The following is a 5,523-nucleotide window of genomic DNA, read 5'->3' as shown; positions in this document are numbered from 1 at the left end:
ATGTCACCCATTAAATTTAATTTCTAAATAAAAAAAGAAAGAATGAAAGAAATAGAAAATTATCATTAAAACATTTTAGTAATAATTTTTGCTTGTAGGCAAGGAAAGATCCACCAGTGGATTATAAATTAGTGAGTGTTTGATGAGGAACAGAATATTTGAATAGTCTCAAATTCTGCCCCAAGACAGTTGTCAATTACAAGGTAAAAGTAATAAATTTATCAAGGTTAATGGCATCAGTAAGAAGGCAAATTGACAGCCCCTTTGATAAGAAGCATTGTTAAGGACACATACATCACTTCTGTGATTTTCTTGCCCAATGTGTGTAGGTTCAACCAATCGTGAGAAAGCACCAGACAAACTCGAACTGAGGAATATGCCACCAAACAATTGATCAGTATTCTTCAAAAATGTCAAGTTCATGAAAAACAAGGAAGGAATGAAGTACATTACCAATTAAAAGAAATTAAGGAGATGTGATAAATTTCAATTAAGGGTCTTAGACTGTATCCTGAAATAACAAATATAGCAACAACAACATGTTAGTTAAAAGCCTGGTGAAATCTAACTAAAACCTGTAGTTTAGTTAAAAAATAAAATGTAGAATATCAAGTGTTGATTATAATATTTATAAAAAAATTTGTCAGGACTGTATTGTGGAATCAGTCCTATTATATTACAGCATAAGAGAGTTCTTAATAGCATGATTCTAGTGGGTTTGAGAAGGGAGAAAGCATGAAGTGAAATATTCAAGAAATATTTTTCCAAACAGAGATTTGTGATGGACCTGAAAATAATGAGGATGGTAGTTGGTTTGATTAATGTCAAGTGGAGGAAGAACATTTTGTTAGAAAATCACTTTAACCAATATTTATGAAGGATAGAAAAGGAAACTAGCATGATCGGATAATAAAGAGGAGTGAGATAAAATATTAAAAGTTTCCAAAGAGAACATCTATTTCTGAACAGAGAATTATAAAGTAATTTTAAAGTACAGAGTATAAGTTGTTCAGAGCAGCCCATCTTGATTCTCTGCTATAAGACAGATAGTTAATGAATGGCAAGATGTTTGATTTTTTTGTAACTCATTTAGATTTTAGCAGAAATTTTTTATTTCTTTTTTTATAAGTTTTTTTTTTAATACAGACTTGTTGCTTGAGTGAGACTTCTATCACAGCTCAAATTTCAATGTTATTTCTTGTCCTCTGGAACAATTCTTAAATTTAGAAATGAAAACCTAAAAGAATATGTAAAGGAGTTGTAGCTGGATTTCTATCATCAGAGCTGTGTCTTATACCAATTAGATCTGAATTTCTGCATGATATTTCAAGAATAAAATAACATATAATGTAAGAAGAAAGTCAAAAGCCCAAAGGTAATTCAGAAACAAAACCCATGACTTACTTTGTTGGGGGAGGGGTCAGAAGAGGGCGCCACAGGCTTTAGGAGAACTTCTCTCAAGCCTCTTTAAAGAGGAAGGTAGTTAGAATGATGAAACCACGTTATTATTGCTTTCAAGTAATTATTAGGTATTCCTGTGCTAGCAGTTAATAAAATTCCTCAGAAGATAGAAATAATCATGCTTGAAACCTATTTCACTAACTTTTAAAAGTTTCTTTTTCAAACTCAAATTCCTAATGCAGTTAATGTTTAAAGATACTAGGTTTTTTTTTCTTCTTTTCCATATACCTACTTAATAATGAAATAACAAAAGATAAGGCCACAAACTTAACCATTTTTGCCATTTAAATCCAGAATCTTGGAGATTAAGGGGGTCTTAGAGGTCCTAACCATCTGATTTGACATAAAAGGAAGCTGAGATCCTAAGAGATCACACAGTTGGATGTGATAGAGTTGGAATGTGATTCCAGGACTCCCATTATCTCGTGGGGCTTTCTTGAATAAAGCAAGCTAACAAGTCCAGTAAAAATAATTATGTATAGTCTGACCTGTGGTGGTGCTGTGGATGGGAACATCAACCTATAAGGCTGAGGTCACCATTTTGAAACCCTGGGCTTGCTCAGTCAAGGCGCACACTAGAAACAACTAAGAGTTGATGCTTTCTGCTCCTACCACCTTCTGCCTTTCTCTGTGTGTGTGTTCTCTCTAAAATCAATAAATAAAACTTTTTAAAAACCAGTTATGCATATGGTGGAAATGTAAAACAAATATTGTCCTTATCAATTAGTGATACTTACTAAAGCATTTATAGATGAAATGACCTTACATCTAGGATTTGCCTTGAAATGTTTTAGTAAATATTGTGAGGGAGGAGATGACATCACAATAATGGTGCGGTAGGAAGTGATACCGATAAATCTCCCCCAAAACTCAACAAGATCTTCAACCAGAAACAGAAAAACCTATCCTTGGAGCCTCCAAATGTTTTGCAATACACCCAAAGGTATGGTCAAGCGAAAAATTGGCTAAATATATAATCAAACCCCAAAGAAAATAGGGAGTAAGAAATGCTCTGCCTTCCTCACTAACCTAAATAGGGCTGCTTTCACTGGGAACTGAGAATATAGAAACTAAGGCGGGCAAAGGGGGTGAATAGATGCAGGCCGCGGAACAAACAGCCGAACCAGGCTGTGGTACGAAGATCCAAGCCGAGGAAAAACTGTGCCTGTGGCAACCCAGTCAATACAGGCTAACACTAGTGCCAAACCCAGACAAAGAAAGACAAGTGGGGCAGCCATTTTCCCCGATCTCCTGGTCGGCACGCACAGATAGTTGGTGAGAGATTCCTCCGAGTGCCTCAGCAGTGGGTGCTCGTGTTACCCCACAGAGAGACAGAGTCAGGGGCCTTTGTGTGGGCTGAAAGAGGAATCTCTGGGCTGCCCTAGTGCCCTGAAAAAGCCATGCACAGGGAGGGAGCGAGAGCCAATTCCAACGCTGGAACTTTTCTGTGCGGGTGGGGGTTTCACTCAGAGGGTGAGGCGGCTGGCCTGATATCCTGGTCTGCACGCACAGAGACTGGGCAAGAGATTCCTCTGAGCACCTCAGGAGTGGGAGCCCGTGTTATCCCACAGAGGGACAGAGTCAGAGGCCTCTGTGTGGGCCAAAAGAGGAATCTCCGGGCCGACCTAGCGCCCTGAAAAAGCCGCACATGGGGAGGGAGCGAGAGCCAATTCCAATGCTGGAACTTCTCCGTGTGGACGGAGGTTTCACTCAGAGTGTGAGACTGCGGCCTGATATCCTGGTCTGCGCGCGCAGATAGTGAGCGAGAGATTCCTCCAATTGCCTCAGCAGTGTGCGCCCGTGTTATCCCACAGAGGGGCAGAGTCAGGGGCCTTTGTGTGGGCCAAAAGCAGAATCTCCAGGCTGCCCTAGCACCCTGAAAAAGCTGCGCACGGGGAGGGAGAGAGAGCCAATTCCAACACTGGAACTTTACAGTGCGGGCGGGGTTTCACTCAGAGTGTGAGATTGCTGGCCTGATATCCTGATCTGTGCACAGAAAGTGAGTGAGAGTTTCCTCCAAGCGCCCCAGGAGTGGGAGCCGGACAGAGTGGCAGAGCCAGAGGTCTTTGAGTGCGCAGAAGCCCTGCCTGATTATGCTAGCAGCTCTGACTGACTGAGCCTTACCCAGAGCCCTGTGCTGAGTGGGAATAGAGTGGGGAGTTGCCAGCTCTTTGAGCCTCTTACTATCCAGGCAGAGGCAGCAGCAAACCCATAGCTGGATTATCAGGCTACTACTTGAGGAAGGAAAGACTAGGAGAGAGGCTCCAGGAACAAGGACTCTCTCACTGTCAGAGCCTATAAATGCTAATGAGCCTCAACTGCCAACGAGACTGAAGCACAATACATGACATCGCCATAGAGACTTATCAACTACAAACCTCTACCTGAGCTTGCCAAAGGGGCAGAACCCGGGGTACAGAGTCACTGACCAGGAAGAGGGAGAGAAAAGAAAAAGCAAGAAGATAACCTCTCAAAATCAAGAATAATCCGCAGACTTTATAACCTATCCCATTTTATTATATTTGTTCGTTTGTTTCTCTTATCTTCATTCTTGATTTTCTTTTTTCCTCCTCCAATTTGGTAGTTTAACTCTCTGCCAGTCTTACTTTCTTCTCTCCTTGAACTACACTACTCATAAGTGTTACATCTCCTATTATCTTTTCTTTCCTCTTCCTTTCTCCTTATGAGGGTTGTACTCCAAAACCCTTAACTCTCTCTCTCTCTCTCTCCTATTTTTTCTTTTTTCTTCTTTTAGTGGTTCCCTCTTTTTTTCTCTCTCTCTTTCTTTTCTCCCTCTATATTAGTTTCTTCCTTTCTCCTCTACGTCTCCTCTCATTCAAACCTCAATAACAAACAAATTATCTTATCTGGGACTCAGACTTATGTTAGTGGCATTTTGTTTTGTTTTTTTACTTCACCTCTTTAACTCACTAGCAGTGCTCCCATCCCTGGCTCTCCATTTTATCTAGTTCTTGTTCCACTAAATACAATAGTAATTTTTTAATTTGTCCCCCCATTTTTCTGTTTCCCTCTTATTCCTCTCATCATAACTCTTAGTCAACCAACACCTAAAAGCAAATCATTTTATTCTTGATCCAAATTTTTTCCTTATTAGCTTTTTGTGGGTCCATACCCCCTTTTTTCTGTTTTTTTTTTTTTTTTTTTTGCCCTTTTATTACTTCTCCCCAATTCAGGTCCTCCATTACAGGCATTGTTTGTTCTATTTAGTACAATGTAATGCACAGTTCACCACAAGATTTTCTCAAGAAAGAGGGGAGAGGAGAAAAGAGGAAAAAAGGAGGGGGGAATAATTTCCTTTTTTAATTTTTATTTTATTTTATTTTTCTTTATTTAATTATTAATTTTTTTTAAAAAAACAACTCTTTTCGATTTTTTATTTTTATTTTTTTTAACTTTTTATTCTTTATTAAATCTCATTAATACTATCAACAAAACCACCCTCAGATGCCATTAAGGAAGAGAAAATCGAATATCATGGATACAAAAGAAAGAGAAGTAACACAGATAGATGAGGAAAAATCTATGGAGAAAAAATTTAATATATTGGAAACCTTGGAGCTAAATGACAGAGAATTTAAAATAGAAATCCTAAAAATACTCAGAGATATACAAGAAAACACAGAAAGGCAATTTAGGGAGCTCAGAAAACAACTCAATGAACACAAAGAATATATTTCCAAGGAAATTGAAACTATAAAAACAAATCAAACAGAGATGAAAAACTCAATACACGAGCTGAAAAACGAGGTAACAAGCTTAGCTAATAGAACAGGCCAGATAGAAGGTACTATTAGTGAAATAGAAGACAAGCAACTTGAGGCACAACAGAGAGAAGAAGAAAGAGACTCAAAAATTAAAAAAAAAAAATGAGATAGCCGTACAGGAATTATCTGACTCCATCAAAAAGAATAACATAAGAATAATAGGTATATCAGAGGGAGAAGAGAGAGAAAATGGAATGGAGAACATATTCAAACAAATAATAGATGAGAACATCCCAAGCCTGTGGAAAGAACTAAAACCTCAAATTCAAGAAGCAAA

The sequence above is a fragment of the Saccopteryx leptura genome, chromosome X (genome assembly GCF_036850995.1).
Source record: "Saccopteryx leptura isolate mSacLep1 chromosome X, mSacLep1_pri_phased_curated, whole genome shotgun sequence".
NCBI classification, from domain to species: domain Eukaryota; kingdom Metazoa; phylum Chordata; class Mammalia; order Chiroptera; family Emballonuridae; genus Saccopteryx; species Saccopteryx leptura.
This window is presented reverse-complemented; position numbering follows the sequence as displayed.